Source organism: Cervus canadensis, chromosome 4, assembly GCF_019320065.1.
Source record: "Cervus canadensis isolate Bull #8, Minnesota chromosome 4, ASM1932006v1, whole genome shotgun sequence".
In the NCBI taxonomy this organism is placed as follows: domain Eukaryota; kingdom Metazoa; phylum Chordata; class Mammalia; order Artiodactyla; family Cervidae; genus Cervus; species Cervus canadensis.
This window is the reverse complement of record NC_057389.1, coordinates 79113552-79134531: the sequence shown is the minus strand read 5'-3', so window position 1 is coordinate 79134531 and position 20980 is coordinate 79113552.

Here is a 20980-nt window from a genome sequence, read left to right as displayed (position 1 = left end):
TGAATATTCTGTACTTTATATATTATAATATATACTTTATACATCATTTAATAACTACTTTGAGTTGGGTTTTTAGTCGCACCTAAATTGCAATGGTACTGTCACTGCCAGCAAGGAGCTTACAGTTTAGGAAGAAAAGCACTTAAAACTGCTAAATAAGTATAAATAAAGTACTATAAGAAAACAGATAAAGATTCAATTAATTCTTCCTGAGGCAGATAGAAAGAAAGGTTTGAAGAAATAGTATTTGATCTAGGTCTTCACAGTATAAAAATTCGTTAGGTAAGGAAAGAATATCCTGGGCAGAAGGAAAGAATAGGGCACATACATGACTGACGGGAATGTAAATTGGTGCAGCCACTGTGAAGAATAACATGCGTGTGTGAGCATGTTCTCTCTTCAGTCATGTCCAACTCTTTGCAACCACATGGACTGTAGCCTGCCAGACTCCTCTGTCCATAGGGATTCTCCAGGCAAGAATACTGAAGTGGGTTTCCATGCCCTCCTCCAGGGGGTCTCCCTGACCCAAGAACTGAACCCATGTCTCTTAGTCTCTGCATTGGCAAACAGGTTCTTTACCACTAACCCAAAGAATAGTATGGAGGCTCCTTAAAAACTAAAAGTAGTACTGCCATATGATCCAGCAATCCTTCTCCTGGGCATGTATCTGCAAAAGATGAAAATTCTAATTAAAAAAGATGCATGCACCTCAATGTTCATAGCAGCGCTATTTACAATAGCCAAGACATAAAAGTAACATAAATGTCCATCAACAGATGAATGGATAAAGAATATGTGGTATATATGTATGTGTGTGTGTTTCAAAAAATACACTGAAAAAGGTATGGTAGAGACATATGGAAGTACATGGCATCAGTTCAGTTCAGTTCAGTCATTCAGTCGTTTCCTACTATTTGTGACCCCATGAACCACAGCACGCCAGGCCTCCCTGTCCGTCACCAACTCCCGGAGTCCACCCAAACCCATGTCCATTGAGTCAGTGATGCCATCTAACCATCTCATCTTCTATCATCCCCTTCTCCTCCTGCCCTCAATCTTTTCCAGCATCAGGGTCTTTTCAAATGAGTCAGCTCTTCGCATCAGGTGGTCAAAGTATTGGAGTTTCAGCTTCAATATCAGTCCTTCCAATGAACAACCAGGACTGATCTCCTTTAGGATGGACTGGTTGGATCTTCTTGAAGTTCAAGGGACCCTCAAGAGTCTTCTCTAACACCACAGTTCAAAAGCATCAATTTTTCGGCACTCAGCTTTCTTTATAGTCCAACTCTCACATCCAAACATGACCACTGGAAAAACCATAACCTTGACTAGACGGACCTTTGTTAACAAAGTAATGTCTCTGCCTTTTAATATGCTGTCTAGGTTGGTCATAACTTTCCTTCCAAAGAGTAAACATCTTTTAATTTCATGGCTGCAATGACCATCTGCAGTGATTTTGAAGTCCAGAAAAATAAAGTCAGCCACTATTGCCACTGTTTCCCCATCTATTTCCCATGAAGTGATGGGACCAGATGCCATGAACTTAGTTTTCTGAATATTGACCTTTAAGCCAACATTTTCACTCTCCTCCTTCACTTTCATCAAGAGACTTTTTAGTTCCTCTTCACTTTCTGCCATAAGGGTGGTGTCATCTGCATATCTGAGGTTATTGATATTTCTCCCAGCAATCTTGATTCCAGCTTGTGCTTCCTCCAGCTCAGCGTTTCTCATGATGTACTCTGCATATAAGTAAATAAGCAGGGTGACAATATACAGCCTTGATGTACTCCTTTTCCTATTTGGAACCAGTCTGTTGTTCCATGTCCAGTTCTAACTGTTGCTTCCTGACCTGCATACAGGTTTCTCAAGAGGTAGGTCAGGTGGTCTGGTATTCCCATCTCTTTCAGAATTTTCCGTAGTTTATTGTGATCTACACAGTCAAAGGCTTTGGCATAGTCAATAAAGCAGAAATAGATGTTTTTCTGGAACTCTCTTGCTTTTTCGATGATCCAGCGGATGTTGGCCATTTGATCTCTGGTTCCTCTGCCTTTTCTAAAACCAGCTGGAACGTCTGGAAGTTCACAGTTCACGTATTGCTGAAGCCTGGCTTGGAGAATTTTGAGCATTACTGTATTAGTGTGTGAGGTGAGTGCAATTGTGCAGTAGTTTGAGCATTCTTTGGCATTACCTTTATTAGGGATTGGAATGAAAACTGACCTTTTCCAGTCCTGTGGCCACTTCTGAGTTTTCCAAATTTGCTGACATATTGACATACATAGCATATGCACTTAATAATGGAGCCTTGCTACACCAAGAGAGGTTTGACCATTTGAGAGCTTGCTAAAAATGCAGATTCTCAACCTGCATCTTTGAATTTCAGAATCTGTATTTTAACAATATAGAGAATATTTGTATTTTGATAAATATAAATATATCTGTATTTAACAATATAGATAATCCCCCGTTTGAGGGGAGTGGGTGTATCTGTATGTCCACTAAAGGCTGAAACGCACTAGTTTAGAAGGCTTGCATTGTTGGAGTGTTGGACACCCACACACTGGAAAAGGTGGAGGGAACTAGATAGGGACACAGTGGACTGCAGCATCTCGGAGCCTGCGATCCACCTTGTAGACACCCTGTAGTCCACCCGTGATTTTCTGAAGAGCGGAATAGCAATACTAAGCTAGGATGGACTGGTTGGATCTCCTTGCAGTCCAAGGGACTCTCAAGAGTCTTCTCCAACACCACAGTTCAAAAGCATGAATTCTTCGGGACTCAGGTGCATTAAAGTGATAGTGAAAGTCGCTCAGTCGTGACTATCTTAGTCAGCTAGTAAAGGAAGGAACTCTTTCCTTGGAAAAATTTTCTTTTGACTCTTCACAACCTCATGCACTATACGGTCCATGTAATTTTCCAGGCCAGAATACTGGAGTGGGTAGCCTTCCCCTTGTCCAGGGAATCTTCCCAACCCAGGGATCAAACCCAGGTCTCCCGCATTGTGGGCAGATTCTTCACCAGCTGAGCCTCAAGGGAAGCTGCAAATTCTTCCCTACTCTTCCCATTGAGAAGTAGAGTCTAATTCTCCCCCTGCACTTCAGTCTGGGTAGGTGAAATGACTTAATTACTACTGCATGTGATCAGAGTGGTGGGATTCCACATGACTTTTGAAACTAAATCTACAGAAGCCTAGATGTTTCTGCCTTGGAAACCCCAGACTAGACCCTTTTTTTTTTTTTTCCTTTTCTCAGAGATAATTTTAAAATTAGTGTTTCAGTAGCTGAAACCAGAGTGGTATTATTTGACTGCTAAATTGCATTTTATATAATCAGATTAAGCCAAGTGTTTATATTATCAGATGAACCCAATATAAATTAGACTTAACACTTCAATTCCAAAAGCAGTACTATTTGTTTTTATGATTTACTGTATTGTATTATGATGGTTGGCAATTTAAAAGCAAGTGTATTCACAGGAAAACTAATCTATAGGAATAAAACTCAGAAGAGCAGTTACCTGTGATGGCAAGGCAGTGTGGCAGGGATTGGCTGGAAATTTGGAGATTTAAGAGAAGTTAGGATATTTAAGATTTAAGCACATGAGAACTTTCTGGGGTGATGGAAATTATTTACAGCTTGATTGAGGTTTGGTTGCATGAGATGAGTATATTGAAACTCTTAGTACTTTATTCTTAAGATCTGAGCATTTCACTGTATGTAAATTACTTCTTAATGAAGAAAAATAATATGAAGAGAAATAGAGGAGAAATTTTGTTGCTTCATATAAGAAAATGACTTCTCAGCAGTTCTTTAGCCAAAAGTGGAGATGGTTTGGGTTTAAGTACCTTCTCTCTCTTTTTCAATTTTGAAATGGATGGATGAGGTCAAGGGTATGCACATCTGCATTCATAAAACAAAGTAAAGCTAACAAAGCCATTCAGAGGCTAAACATATGTGACCACAAAGCATTAGTGTTAAAAAGGGTCTGATAAATCACCTGGTCCAACTTTTGTTATTTTACAGATAACCTTGATCTTGCTAACAAATCCAGTAAACAGCTGAGCTGTCTTTTTTTTTTTTTAGCTGAGCTGTCTTAAAACTTGATGGGAAATGAATATGTTGATCTATTGTTTATGGAGTAGAAGTCCATTGTCCAATGAAATCAGGTCAGTAAATAAAAATAGGGTAAAGCTGATATTCAGAAAGAAAGAAACCCAAATAATGTAAGCATTTTAGCTTAACCAAAACATGAATTAGTCCTTCAATGAAGGACTAAGGCCTTTTGGTTCTTTCCCCCTGCAAGGAACTGTGCCATTTGGACAGTGGCATAGACTATTATGGATAAAGAGAGGTGGGGTAGCATAGTGGAAGAAGAATGGACTCTGAATGAAGCTGCCTGGGTTCCGAGTATCAACTTTGCTCATTGCTAGCTGTGTGATGATGGCATAGGCTCTCTGTGCCTTAGTTGCCTCGTATGTCACGTCAATGGAATAATATTACTTATAACACAGAGTAATTAGGAGATTTAAGTAGGTTAAAATTTCTAAAACACTTGGAACAGTGCTTGACTCATTGAAAGTACCATGGAAGTACCTATTAAAGAAACAAAAATAGACAGCTTCCGTGATGCATCAGCTTTGACTTCCAGGTTAGTTTCTTTAGAGGGCAAAATATTAAACAGAACTTTCCTTCTTCTTTTTTTTTTAACAATTGTGTAGCTCATCTAACTTGATATCAGCTTTTTTGGTTGTTATTTCTAACAAATCAATTTTATCAAGTCTTTCTTCAGTTTTAAATTTCTTTCCATAGAAACTCAATATTCTTTTCTTTATATACATATTTGGCCACTTGGCATAATATTATTAAATAGTAACAGTAGGAAGTAAAACTTGTTTGATATAAACAGAATAAATGCTTGATAGTCACCCATTTGATAAGTGAGGCAAAGGAACAGACCTATCTGAGAACAGCTCCGTGTCCAGTCGCTTGTAGAGTGCAATGGGCGTCAATCTCTGTTATGACAGAGAGAATGAGAACTTTGGCTAATCCAGAGGTTAGGAGAGGTGCTATTCTCCTATGAAATTGCCATTTTAAGACACCTATAGGCTTTTTGCTGTTCAAACCTTTAACGTCAGAGATTTGTGTTTATAGCTTCATATTTATAACATTGTATATACATAATATATAACATATACATATATAAATAACATACAAAATGTATTATGTACATAATGTATATAAACACAAAAGTAGAGATGCACTAAATATCTATTTTTCCAGAATTATCAATACTAACTAGTTTAGGTGGAAAGTTGAAGAACCATTGTCAATAATTCTTCAATACAGGGATTATATTTTATAGTGTCAGATGAATCCAAGTATTATATAAATTATACATAAGACCTCAACCCTCAAATGGTAAACCTCCTGCTTACAATGCAGGAGACCCAGTTTCGATCCCTGGGTTGGGAAGATCCTCTGGAGAAGGAAATGGCACCCCACTCCAGTACTCTTTCCTGGACAATCCCACTGATGTAGGAGAATGGTAGGCTACAGTCCATGGGGTCGCAAAGAGTCAGACACGACTGATCAACTTCACCTTCACTTCCACTTTTTTCAACCCTCAAAGCAGTACTATTTGTTTTTCTAATGTACTGTGTGATATTCTATTGCTTGGTGATTTAAAAGCAAATGTGGACAACTGATCTACGGGGATTCCCTAGTGGATTAGATGGTAAAGAGCCTGCCTGCGATGTGGGAGACCTGGGTTCGATCCCTGGATCAGGAAGATCCCTTGGAGAAGGAAATGGCAACCCACTCCAGTATTTTTGCCTGGAAAATCCCATGGACAGAGTAGCCTGGTAGGCTACAGTCCATCGGGTCACAAAGAGTCGGAAATGACTAAACAGCTAATGCGCACGTACATGAGACCTCAGCTGTCAAAGCATTACTATTTGTTTTTCTAATGTACTGTGTGATACTCTATTGCTTGGTGATTTAAAAGCAAATGTGGAAAACTAATCTATGAGGATAGAACTCAGAAGAGCAGTACCTGTGGGCTGAGTGGAAAGTGCACACGAGGATGCTCTTGGGTGCTGGAAGCAATGTGTCTCTTGACTGGGTTGGCCGGTACACTGGGAGTTGGGTGTGACCTCGACAGCCACTCTGCTGTCTCCATGCCTCCTCCAGTGTCCAGAATGCCCATGACCTTTTCAGTTCATCCCATTTTTGCTGTTTGTTTCCAAGTCCCACCCCCAACATACCAAGAACTGTTCACTAGTAACCTTTGGCAGAAGTGGCATAACTTCCCCATGTGCATATCTGGCTAGAACAGGACAGAAATTAAATCCCTGATAAAAACGTGTTTTAGAAATTGACACTGACATGAGCTGGGACTCTATTTGTGTTTTAAAAGCATCTATTGGACTGCTTTATACTGACTGAGGTTTGACAGGTCACATTCCATTTCTTCCATTCTATTAAGGACAGTGGTGGGACACATAAGGACATGGCAATAACACATCACTTGAGTACATAGGCTAAGCATGCATTCCAAAGATAAGTACAAAAATCTCCAACCCGTGCTGAAAAGCATGCATTTTCATCCTAGACAGGCTGATTACAGCCTCAGCAGCAGGCCTGAATGTTGATCCCCATTCAGTAACGCTTTGAATGCCTTTGTTCCAGCATTTCCCAGCAGTGAAAACATAATGGAAAAGAAACTCCCAAATGACAGCTTATTGATGCTGCTGCTTTTTTTAAAATATAAGAAAAATAATTGTGAAACAGGGCAATAAAATGAGCAGGAACAAAATAAAAGATAGAGGCAAATGTATAAAACAAATTTAGATCATCTAAGGTACAGGAAGCTTTTGCAAATATTTTACAGTTTACCTAACTTTAAAATAAATGTACAATAAAACTAAACAAGAAAAAAAAATGTGCCTCAACTGCCTTTGAGGGTGAAATGAACTTTTCAGCCTAAGCTTCACCTCCCAGTGGTAGCATGAGCAGGTCTTATGGAATATCACTGAAAAGAAGTGTAATTAAAGAGAATACATCCCAGTGACTCTCAAGACTGCTTAATAATACAGCTACACTTTCAGGATAGTAGAGACATATCCTACTCCATTTCAGAACGATAATCCTACAAGGAGAAAAAGATAATGTGAGTCCTTATAAATCCACACTCAGCAAGACCAAATGGGATCCAGCATTGCTAGTAATCCACCATCGCCATTGTGTCTGTTACCACCATTTCTCGTATGAGAGAAAGGATGCTTTTTTAAAGGCCCTTCCTCTGATTGCTTCCTTACACTGTAGCCCTCGTTGTCATGCATGTGAAACTGACATGCACACTAAAAAAATTCACTGAGGCTGCCCCTGAATTCCAAATGAGAATAGCTCTAAAATATACTTTTTCAAGACTAGTCAACACACTGCAAACAAGAAAGCCCTATTTTAATTTAGAGAGCAGAATAAAACCCACAGCGGAGAGGAGGTCTGACTCCCCAGTGCCCTGTGCTGCGAGCACTGGTGGTGGAGCTGTCACAGCAAGAAGGCTCTCAGAAAGAGATGGGGTTCAAAGCCAACACCAGTCCCCCTGGGGTCTGTTGTAATCAGGAGACAAATGGCCTGTACTCAGTAGCCTGTATTCATTGTGTTGCAAGAGGCTGCCAACGCGAGTTTTCCTATGCTTTTGTGGAAATACAGTACAAGTCTTTTTTCCCTTTCAGTGGCTTTAGAACAAGAAGAATAAAAAAGTCCACTGCTGACAAACACTGCTTTGGGCATTTGACACTGGTCTTTGATCTAGTTACTCAGACAGTTCAAAATGAACAAATTAGGTGTTTACAACAAAAGACATTCCATTTCAGCCTGTTCAAGTGCCAAGCAGGGTGGACAGTCTTCTCAAACAGAGCTGGGAAATATCTCCCTGCCAGGCCGCAGGACGGGAACTGGGAGTTGATTCCCCCACAGAAATTAATAAATGAGGATACTGCTTTTGTGAATTAAGAAGCAGGAAAGAAAACAAGGGGCTTGGGGGTCAATAAAATAAAATCTAAACCATGTGGATCACTAGAGGCCCACAGGGGTATCTCTTAGTTCTTTCTGGGGTGGTTTCATTATGAGACCAACACAGCAAAAGCATTCATCCTCATCTCTGCCTAAAGCCCATGGCACCCATCCAGTCTACACACCACACAGAAAAGGGCAAACTCTTTATCCTATTATGTAAAGTCAGCTGTTAAAAGTATTCTAACACTATTCTCAAAGAGAGCAGGAAAATTGGGTGGCTCTGTATCATTTTTCTTCATGAAAGAGGATGGTTTTGTTCCCTGGACTTAGGTATCTGTTTTGTTTCTACTGAAAACGGTGCATCTGAGAAAAGGACTCTGCCTCTGTTTCTTCTTTGTGAAATGAAGTGTTTATCCTAGGAGATGATTTGTTAAAGGCTTTGGCAGTCTATGACCCATGAAAACTGCCTACAAATAGAATTTGTACCATGTTTTTGTATTAGGGAACAACCTGACCTTTTTTAGATAATATTTTACAATGTTCACTAAAACAGATGCCATCTCAGCCACTGTTCTAGCAGCAGTGGGCTCTGAGGTGCACGGTGTGATTTGGGGGTACATACAGAACATGCTGAAAGTGGCACCTTAAAAATCCCATGTCATTTTCAGCAAGCAGTGGGAAGTGGGAAAAGGGAAGTGAGTGGAAAAAAAGAAAGAAATCTGTTAGCCCAGATCCCAACATCCCCTAGAATAGAAATGTCAGACTTGAAAATACCAAGTGAACCAGCTTGTCTAATATGTTACCATCCTGGCTTATAATTACCGGAAAGTAGTTATTTATCTGTTGTGTTCAACTACCCTGTCAGCACTCCTGTGTTTAATTATCAGACTTCACTGAAAGTTCCGTTTCCTTGGTTCTCTCCTCTTTTTGCAACAACATAAATTGGAATTTCTTCCTGGTTTCTGTTAACTGTTCTGGCACGCCTCTCTATCCAACCAAAGGGGCGGCTCCTCTCCCGCTGCTAAAGGAGGCAGCTGTTTGGCACAGTTTCAACTCATACAAGCATGACTATTTAGTATTGATATATTATAGTTCACAGCCTCTTGTCCATCAGCTAGGTGAAAAAGAGAAGCCTCCGAGGAGGTTGTTTGCTAGCTTCACCTCCACGGAGCACAGGGACCCCAGACATCTGCCCACAGTGGTGCAGCTGAGCCAGGAAATTCAAAACTGCTCCAAATCAGGGACCCCGGCAAGTAAAACAAACAGTTGTTACCCTGCTCTCCCCATTTAGCCGCCCAGGTCACAGATCCTTCTAGTGAAAAGGATCTTGTTCTGGATATGATTCTTTCAAGCAAGCTGTTTCTCAAAACAGAGCCTTGATTGTCAGAGACGAGAGCCGGGTAAGGCAGAGAACTTTGGAATCTGGGTATGCCTGACTTGAAAGAAAGAAAAACCACGAGATCCTAGAAGCTGCATTTCCCCACTCTCTCACCGGTGCTCCGTGACTGAGGAGGAAGAGGGGAGGCTTAGGATAAGCTATGATTACAAAGTCTGCTGAGAATCTAGACTCACATACAGAAGCTGCCCTGGACAGAAAAGGACATATCAGATAGCGGTGATGTTTGCTGAGGTTTATTTGTAGCTGGGTGCAGCAGCAGTTCCAGGTTTCTCTAGCTGTTTAGTCATCTTCTGAGGTCTGATTCTCTCCATCAGTCAGAGCTGATGACAGGCAGTGGGTGGGACAGACACTGAACCACAGCTCTGCCACTTGTCACCTCTGGGACCTTGGGCAACCTAACTTTTCTCAGCGCCTCAGTAGTCTCCATACAGCAGGATAATAAAAGTTCCAGCCTCATGGAATTGTATTTCTGGGGGTTCTGGGGAAAAATCTACTTCCAGGCTCATTTGGGTTGTTGGTTGGATTTAGTTCCACATAATCATGGGACTGAGGTTACCATTTCCTTGCTGACTGTTGGCTGAGACTTCAAGTGGCTGCGACATTTATCTACTCATGACCCCTCCATCTCCCAGCCGTCAATGTCACATATGATCCTTCTTGGGCTTCTAATCTCTCTGACCTCTCTATTCTTTATAAAGGCTCCTGTGACTGTACTGAGTACAACTGGATAATCCAGAGCGATATCCCTATGTTAATGTCATATGATTAGTAAATTTACATCTGAAAAGTTACTTAACATCCTTTTCCTCATGTATTAATAAGAAAAGATATTTATAGTTATAATACCAGAGTGTTAAGGTCATCGGGGCCAAAATTCTGCCTACTACACACAAATCTTATAATAAAGCTCCCTCCCCTCCCCCCAAAAAAGACCCCTGGGCTAGCAGTCCGAAGACCATGTTCCACTGTGACCTTTACTGCCAGCTCATCTGTTGATGAACATGGGTGTTTGTTGCCCGGCTTGCAGACTAGTTTCTTGTAACTGAAGTGAAGGAATCTGAATAGATGCCATGTAAACTCTGTCATTGCTCCAAAATCATATAGCTCTATTTATCCAGTAGTGAGTGATTACAGCCCATTATCAAATCTGCATTGCAAAATGTATCCTGTGGTTTTTCAAACAATTGCTGAACCCCTGTCAGTGCTAGTGCTGGCGTCGGAACAATGGGACCCTGCCAACCTATATATAAGCTGTGCTTTTACAAGAGATAACACAAAGTATATGACACGATAAGCATACCAATTAGCTTCCTTTGAGAAATCAATGACCATTCATGCAATTGAGTCATTCAAAATAACGATTTGAGCTATTTGAATTTAGGCTTTATCAGTAGACATTACTTTTAAACAAATCCTCTCACATGGGGCTTAAATGTAACCAAGTATTCAAAGTAAAAGACATAGAGGGCCTCTAACTTCCAGCACACCTCAAGGGCAACCCACAAAGAATGCAATGAACTCCTTCTATTCTTAGCATTCCAACTTCTTCTATCAGTCTCTCCCAGATGCTCAGGATCAGATAGTATTTTCTAAAAGAATTGCAATTTGGCAAACCTTGTCAGAACCGGAAGTCTAAAGCATTACATCAAACTACTGACTTCCAGATAAGGCCTAAATGCCTAATCCTATCATTCATGTGGGTCATCCTAAGATTTCAGTGCATTTTGATATGCAAAGTGGGTCAATGTAGCATTCACATTTTAATTTGTTGAAAACAAGAAGAACCCCATTTTCGGATTCTGTCTTTCTCTTTCTCAGTTGCTGTATCTCTATTGCTATGTCCCTAAATCCATCTCCAGATTGTCTTTGTTCTATATTGGTAACATTTTTTCAACAATAAAGAAATTAACATTTTCATGAATTTTCTTAAAAGGTTATTGAAATTGGAAAGAAGTTGAAAGAAATGTTAATTGAATTTGAGCATTCAACATTTCACAGTGCTGAACAGGGATGCTTTATAAAACTCATGTCTTAGGTCCAGAACTAAATTAAATTTTATTCACTCAACAGATATTTACTGACTATTGTATGCCATATCTAACTTCTAGGGATAAAGTGATGAACAGAATAGTCCTTGATCTCAGAGAACTTACATTCTGTAGAAGATAGGCAATAAACAAATAAATCAAAGTACCATGAAGAGAGATGAGTGGGTAAGGGAACAGAGTGTGACTGTGGTAGAGTGTTTTTAGAAAAGATAGTTTCAAGCAGGATGACGAATTAAACAAAAATGAATATCAATTGAAAGTGTGTGGAAGGAGCATTCCCGGCAGAAGGCCTGGAGGTCAAGTGCAAAGGCCCTAGAATAAGATGTGGTTGACATGTTCAGGGCACACCAAAGAAGCCAGTGTATCTTCAGTGCTGTGAGCAAGTGGTATAGTGGTCTTGGAAGGAATCGCCAGATCAAATCACATGGAGCTGTGGTAATGACTTTGGATTTTATTCTAAGTGTGATAAAAGCCAATGGAGAGTTGAAAACAGAGGAGTGACATGATTTGATTTCCATTTCAAGTTGTCACTTTGGCTGGCATTGGGGAAGAGAGGTCAAGAGTGAAAGCCATAAAAGTTGTTGTATAGCAAATATAAGCTCAGGCAAAGATAAGCTAGGATGATAGTAATTAAAAAGTGATCAAGTTTAAGATGTATTTTGAAGGTTTTGCTGAATTGTCTTGCTAATGGAATGGATGTGGAAAATGAGGAAAAGAGAGAAGGGTGAGAGTCCATCGCTGGCCAGTATAGGGTAACTGTCAATTACATCCTCAAGCATAAACTAAACCTTCTCTTTAGGGAGCAGGCACTGCTAGTTTTCTTCATCATCTGTTCCCTTGGGAGGACTCACTAATGTCTATATGTGAGGACATAATAATGGGTAACTGGAGAGACAGTTAACCACTCCTGTGCTGTTTGATCCCAAGGCATACCAGCAACATGGAGAAGAAAATATCATGACCCGGTATATGCCCTTGGGGGCTACGTTGGAGAAGAGAGTCCAACATTAAAGCGTACACTCTGCCCTTTTCATAGCAGTACAGCAAGGCAAACGTAGTCAAAAATTCTCCTCTTTAAACTGTAAGAGACAACAGTGTCAGTTTGTAACCAGAATGGTATTTGGAAAAGGAGAATGGAATGACTTTTAATAAAGTTTTCAGGTGTATTAAGAATACACCTTTATCAGAAGGTAAAACATTTTCCCCCAAGACTCCTTTTAGATCAAGAGTTGAAGTTTTTGCTCTCTCCTTAATCTTCACACCTGCTCAAACTTTGGTACGAAATATATATTACATAAGCCCAGTGAATATGTTGTATATTTTGTAACCCAAGAATAATCAGCTATGTAAAGTCCCTTAATTTTTTTTTCAGATTTATACTAAAACCCAGTATCAAGTATTTTACTTAGATACAATTAATTTAAGACATCAGTATTTATTTATTTATTGAGATCTCACTATAGATTCTGAGAATGTAAATGTGACCACTACATGGTCTCATCCTAGTAAGAAAGAAAGAGACATAAATAAATACATGTATTAAAGTCTGGAGGGCTTCCCAGGTGGTGCTAGTGGTAAAGAACCCTCTTGCCAATGCAGGAGACACAGGAGATGCAGGTTCGATCCCTGGGTTGAGAAGATCCACTGGAGTAGGATATGGCACCCCACTCCAGTATTCCTGCCTGGAAAATCCCATAGACAGAGGAGCCTGGTGGGTTACATTCCATGGGGTCACAAATAGTCAGACGTGACTGAACACACACATTAGTGTATGGTGTCAAAATTAAAGAATGAGTGAAGTGCTGTAGGAATATATTCAGCTGTAGTTAGTATTGGGGTGAGAGTCTCAGGTGAAATGATTGAGGGAGCTGACATTTGAGTTTGACCATGAATGCTTACAATCTTGACAAAAAGGAAAACATTGGGTCTCATGGAAGAGACCCCCAACATTCTACAGGTTCCATCTCATGTCAGCAAAAAAGCAGGAAAGATGTGATCTGCTGGCCTCCAGCACCAAGACTTTCCTGTGGGCCTGTTTTCACCTGCTCCCGAAGACAAGGACTTACTGTGCCAGAGAGCCAAGACCCCAGGGCCAAATCTTCATCTCCCTCCCATATTATTCAGCAAAAGTCCCTCCCACCCATGGAAGCCAGGTCAATTATTACAATGGATCTTTTACTGTCCATTCCCATGTTTTTATTTTTAGATGCCACTGTGCCTTTTACCATGTTGTAAATATTCTATGCCCCACAGAGATATGGTCATAAGATCTGATCCTCGCCCATCGGTTCAGATGGTGGTGGGGGTATTAATTAATGTACTTTTAACATTGGGGTTTTCTTTCTTTGATATTGAGATTTTAAAGTACATCTCCCCCAGTCTTGAAGGCTTGGGGTGAGATAACAAGGACCAGGTGATTGGTGCTGTGTTACGCATACCTTCTTGGCTTTCGAGTAGCTCAGGCGTGGATTTTTGACTGCAGATGCTAAATTTTGATACCGTGTAAGCCTTCCTGACTCCTTGGACTTGGTCTTTTGTTTTGACTGAAGCAGAGGAGTACAGGGTGCACCTGTGAGTGTGGCTTTGAGATTTATAACAAGTTGCCTTTTCCAGATATCAGCCTCCATACTTTGGTAGCCTTTAAAATGTGCTCTTTATCTATTAAGAGGGCCTGTCTGGAGGGACAGAAAGTAGACCAGAGGACTTAAAGTCACTTTGCACTAGAGGGAGTTGATCAAAGTCCCTCCTCTGGTGATTGCAGAGTCCCTGCTGGCTGGAGTGTCTGAGTCAGTGCCTTGATTAGAGATCGGGTGCCCCAAGCGCTTGCTGAAATGGTTCTGCCAGCTGTGGAGTGACGGCAGGCAGCCCGGTGGCCCTCTCCCCATGCCTTCACTTGACTCCCTGGCTTCCTTGGCAGTTCTTCCTGGCATTTTCCACCCTTGGTTAAAATTGTGAAAAGCAAGATGATACCAATTTTTAGATGGCTGTGTTTTTAAAATGAGATTAACACACATTAAAAAAAAAAAAAGAAAGAAAGCTAGGACCTTTTCTTAACTAATAGCACCCATTCAGATTCTTTAAGGCTTCCCAGGTGGCTCAGTGGTAAAAAATCTGCCTGCCAACGCAGGAGATGTGAGTTCAATGCCTGAGTCAGAAAGATCTCCTTAAGGAGGAAACAGCCATCTACTCCAGTATTCCTGCTTGGAAAATCCCTCAGATCCAATACATTGGATCTGGGTACTTGTTGCAGATGGGGAGCAAAGCTGCATCATCATCAAGGGTGTGGTCTCTGTAGCTACAGCCTCAGCTGAAATGCCAATTCTGCCACTTGTTCTGTGTCACAGCAATGGTGGAGGTAATGACGATAATGGCGACCTCCTCCAAAAGGCCCGGTGCATGCATTGCTGCACTCATTGCCCCTGATCCTGCAGCAAGCAACCACTGACCCACACCTCTGCTGGAGACTCCTGGACACTAACGGGAACGTCTGGGTCAATCTCTTGTGGGGCCACTGCTCCTGAACAGGAATGGGCAAATTTCACTCAGATGACCATTATATCTACTACTGTGGGCAAGAATCCCTCAGAAGAAATAGAGTAGCCCTCATGGTCAACAAAAGAGTCTGAAATGCAGTACTTGGGTGCAATCTCAAAAACTACAGAATGATCTCTTTTCGTCTCCAAAGCAAACCATTCAATATCACAATAATCTAAGTCTCTGCCCTAACCAGTAATGCTGAAGAAGCTGAAGTTAAACAGTTCTATGAAAACCTACAGACCTTTTAGAAATAACACCCAAAAAAGATGACCTTTTCATCACAGGGGACTGGAATGCAAAAGTGGGAGGTCAAGAGATACCAGGAGTAACAGGCAAATTAGGCCTTGGAGTACAGAATGAAGCAGGGCAAAGGCTAACAGAGTTTTGCCCAGAGAACACACAGGTCATAGGAAATACCCTCTTCCAACAACACAAGAGAAGACTCTACACATGAACGTCACCAGATGATCAATACCAAAATCAGGCTGATTATATTCTTTGCAGCCAAGATGGAGAAGCTCTATACAGTATGCAAAAACAAGACCGGGAGCTGACTGTGGCTCAGATCATGAACTCCTTATTGCCAGATTGAGATTTAAATTGAAGAAAGTAGGGAAAACCACTACACCATTCAGGTATGACCTAAATCAAATCCCTTATGATTATACAGTGGAAATAACAAATAGATTCAAGGGATTAGATCTGATAGACAGAGTGCCTGAAGAACTATGGAGAGAGGTTCGTGACATTGAACAGGAGACAGGGATCAAGACCATCCCCATGGAAAAGAAATGCAAAAAGGCAAAATGGTTGTCTGAGGAGGCCTTACAAATAGCTAAGAAAAGAAGAGATGTGAAAGCAAAGGAGAAAAAGAAAGATATACCCATTTGAATGCAGAGTTCCAAAGATGAGCAAGGAAAGATAAGAAAGATTTCCTAAGTGATCAGTGCAAAGAAATAGAGGAAAAAGACAGAATGGGAAGGACTAGAGATCTCTTCAAGGAAATCAGAGATACCAAGGGAATATTTCATGCAAAGATGGGCTCAATAAAGGACAGAAATGGTGTGGACCTAACCTAACAGATGCAGAAGATATTAAGAAGAGGTGGCAAGATTACACAATGATCTATACAAAATGATCTTTATGACCCAGATAACCACCATGGTGTGATCACACATCTAGAGCCAGACATCCTGGAATGCGAAGTCTAGTGGGCCTTATGAAGCATCGCTAAGAACAAAGCTAGTGGAGGTGATGGAATTCCAGTTGGGATATTTCAAATCTTAAAAGATGATGCTGTTAAAGTGTGCACTCAATATGCCAGCAAATTTGGAAAACTCAGCAGTGGCCACAGGACTAGAAAAGGTCAGTTTTCATCCTAATCCCAAAGAAAGGCAAAGCCAAAGAATGTTCAAACTACCACACAACTGCACTCATTTCACACACTAGAAACTAATGCTCAAAATTCTCCAAGCTAAGCTTCAACAGTATGTGAACCATGAAATTCCAGATGTTCAAGCTAGACTTAGAAAAGGCAGAAGAACCAGAGATCAAATTGCCAACATCCGTTGGATTATAGAAAAAGGAAGAGAGTTCCAGAAAAACATCTACTTCTGCTTTATTGACTAGGCCAAAGCCTTCGACAGTGTGGATCACAACAGACAGTGGAAAATTCTTCAAGAGATGGGAATACAAGACCACCTTACCTTCCTCCAGAGAAACCTGTATGCAGGTCAAGAAGCAACAGTTAGAACTAGACATGGAACAACAGACTGGTTCAAAACTGGGAAAGGAGTATATCAAGGCTGTATATTATCACCCTGCTTATTTAACTTATAGGCAGAGTACATCACGTGAAATGCTGAGCTGGATGAATCACAAGCTGGAATCAAGATTGCCAGGAGAAATATCAATAACCTCAGATATGCAGATGACACCACCCTTATGGCAGAAAGCAAAGAAGAACTAAAGAGCCTCTTGATGAAAGTGAAAGAAGAGAGTGAAAAAGTTGGCTTAAAACCCAACATTCAGAAAACTAAGAGCCTGGCATCGGGTCCCATCACTTCATGACAAATAGAGAAAAAATGGAAACAGTGAGAGAGTTTATTTTGGGGAGCTCAAAAATGACTGAAGATGTTAAGTGCAGCCATGAAAGTAAAAGACACTTGCTACTTGGAAGAAAAGCTATGACCCACCTAGACAGCATATTAAAAAACAGAGACATTACTTTTCCAACAAAGGTCCATCTAGTCAAAGCTATGATTTTTCCAGTAGTCATGTATGTATATGAGTTGAACTGTAAAGAAAGCTAAGTGCCAAAAGATTGATGATTTTGAACTGTGGTGTTGGAGAAGACTCTTGAGAGTCTCTTGGACTGCAAGGAGATCCAACCAGTCAAACCTAAAGGAAAACACTCCTGAACATTCATTGAAGAATTGATGTTGAAGCTGAAACTCCAATACTTTGGCTACCTGATGGGAGGAACTGACTCATTCAAAAAGACCCTGATGCTGGGAAAGATTGAAAGTGGGAGGATAAGGGGACAACAAAGTGTGAAATTGTTGGATGGCATCACCGACTCAATGGACATGAGTTTGAGTAAACTCCGAGAGTTGGTGATGGACAGGGAAGCCTGGCATGCTGCAGTCCATGGGGTCACAAAGAGTCGGACAAGACTGAGCAACTGAAGTGAACTGAATAGGGTTGTGTCATCTGCATATTTGAGGTTATTGATATTTCTCCTGGCAGTCTTGATTCCAGCTTGTGTTTCATCCAGTCCAGCATTTTGCATAAGGGACTCTGCATGCAAGTTAAATAAGCAGGGTGAGAATATACAGCCTTGGCATACTCCTTTCCCAATTTGGAACCAGTCCATTGTACCATGTCTCGTTCTAACTATTGCTTCTTGACCTGCATACAGGTTTCTCTGGAGGAAGGTAAGGTGGTCTGATATTCCCATCTCTTTAAGAATTTCCCACAGTTTATTGTGATCCACACAGTCTAAGGCTTTAACATAGTCAATGAAGCAGAAGTAGATGTTTTTCTGGAATTCTCTTGCTTTTTCTATAATCCAACAGTTGTTGGCAATTCGATCTCTGGTTCCTCTGCCTTTTCTAAATGCAGCTTGAACATTTGGAACTTCTCAGCTCACGTACTGTTTAAGACTTGCTTGAAGAACTTTGAGCGTTACTTTGCTACCGTGTGAAATGAGCACAATTATGTGTAGTTTGAACATTCTTTGGCATTGCCTTTCTTTGGGATTGGAAGGAAAACTGATCTTTTCCAATCCTGTGACCACTGCTGAGTTTTCCTAATTTTCTGGGACATTGAGTGCAACACTTTAAAAGCATCATCTTTTAGTATTTGTAATAGCTCAGCTGGAATTTCATCACCTCCACCTGCTTTGTTTTTAGTGATGCTTCCTAAGGCCCACTTGACTTTGCACTCTAGGTTGTCTGTGTAGATGAGTGATCACACCATCGTGGTTATCTGGTTCCTAAAGATATCTTTTGTAATTGTTTTCTGTGTATTCTTGCCACCTCTTCTTAATATCTTCTGCTTCTCTTATGTCCATACTGTTTTTGTCCTTTATTGCGCCCATCTTTGCATGAAATGTTCCCTGGGTATCTCTAATTTCCTTGAAAAGATCTCTATTCCTTCACATTCTGTTGTTTTCCTCTATTTCTTTGCATTGATCCCTTAGGAAGTGTTTCTTTTCTTTCCTTGCTATTCTTTGGAACTCTGCATTCAGATGGATGTATCTTTCCATTTCTCTTTTATAATAAACTCTTCCATGGGTCCTATCATATTCTAACTTTCAATATTAAAATATAAACCTGAGAACCTTGAGTAAGACCTAATGTGGTCATGGCACAAGGATGCCCTGGAGATCAACAATGAAGTTTCTGTCAGCAGGGAAGAAACAAATTACTAGCTTTTTCTAAGGTAAATTCCAACTTGACGATGGGGCAGTATGGATGAAAAACAAAGGAAAGACAATTCAGGGTAACCTACCACTGAATGCGCTCTTCACCCACTCTTTCTCGGGATGTTTCTCCCCATTGTGCTTAGTAGCTGCCAAATGTTCTCCAATTGCCAAAGCAGATACATAGCCAAGGGCTGCTGTGCCAGAAATGCATTTAAATGAAAATGTGATACTTGTGGTTAAGGAAGACCAGCCTGCTGAACTGGAGATGACTTGCCTACAACTGCTTTGCTGTGTTTAAACTGTCCTTTGTGCATCATTTATTCTGAATACTTTTAAGGGCAGCTGGAAATGAACTGATGAGTGAGTCTGAATGTTGAGAGAGGTGAAGGGTTGACATTTTCAAGGCAAACATTGAGACTTCTCAGCCGAAAGAAGCAGCAGCTGCTACAGATGCTGATGTCACAGATGACATTGGGGGCAGAATGTCAGTTCAGTGGGAGACAGGCTGCCATGCAGGGAACGTGATCCACTAAACAGGAATGCTACAGCTTCCAGACCATGCACAGCGGCCCAGGTTGGGGTCTTCTCTCAGCAAGATGGCTGGCTGAAAGATAATAGAGGAGAGACAGGGGGAGAGAGATTTAAAATCCATCTGCCTCTAAGGCAGTAGACATTGTCAGTAGCATTTCAAACCTGAAGAATGTAGCCTGCGTGCTTCTTTCTTCAGAACACACTGTGCACACCTCCTTTGGAAGCTAAAAGATTGTACTTTGTGTTCAGTGACCTTAAAGAAACTCTACTTTGGTAACTTTGATTCAAGAATTCTTTGCCAGTCACTCTGGTTTGAATTGTTACTCATGATTGGGACAAGTGCCAAAATATTTGACTAGGCGTCCAAAGGGTATAAAAATATAGTCTTGTTGCCTGAAAAAATACCATTTAGACATAAGCTAACCTTGAGGCCTTTCTGACCGATGTCCTCTAGAAGAGTTCATGAAAATAGAAACAAAGAGAATAAAAATGCACCTAACTTAGTATCTGCAAACCCCATGAAACAGCATATCAAAGGATTGGTTCCAAGTCAGCCTGACATTTGAAGAACAGCAGGGCTTACAGCAGGTGAGATATCAAAGCAAACAATAAAGGAAGTCAGGCAATCGCAGCCTTACCTAGCCTTTGCTGGGGAAGAAAGCCTACAAAATCTGAGGCATCCATTTCTCAGTATGTTCAATAGCAAAGTCAAAGGCTTTCATTCAAGCAGAGAAATTACAGAAGCCCAATTTCCACCTGGTTATTGAAGAGCCATTTATTGAGGTACTACTATATACCAAACATAGGGGACTGGAAAGCAAACTGCAAAGGACATGGTATCTGACAAAAGATTTTATACATATATATAATATATATACATTTACATATTTTAATATATAATATGCATATGTATAATGTGTGGAATCAATCCATGATTTTAAAGGTGTGCAGTGAATATTCCAAGAAGAGCTGCAGTGCTTTTAGAATGATCTAGAGTGACTTTGTAAGATTACTTAAAGAGGAATCTAGTAAATAATAATACCAAGAGTGTGGGGAAGTACCAAAGTCTTTACAGATAACAAAAAAAGTAGGTTGTGCCATTAATTGAGAGCATGTAAAAGGAGGAGTAAATTTAAAAAGGAATATGGTAAACTCTGCTTTCAGAGTCTCTCAGATTTGCATAGGTGACCCTGAAATAATGAGAAGTGCTGAATGGAGTTTTATAATTTTTTTCTGCCATCACCACTGCCACTGGCATTATAACATATGAATAGCAAAATGAGTAGAAAACAGAAAGGAAGAAGTGATTTACCTATATTAAGAAAAAGCATTTAGGACACCTGACTGTTCTAGGCAATAGTGCCCAACACTCATACTTCTCCCATCTTTGTTTTGTTTTCTTCTCACATTTTCTATAATTTAATTGCTAAAAATGTGAGACCAGAATCTGTATAGTTCAAATTCTACTACTTCCTGTCCCTGATATCTCACTAAGTCTTCCTAAGACTTTGCTTCATCCTTT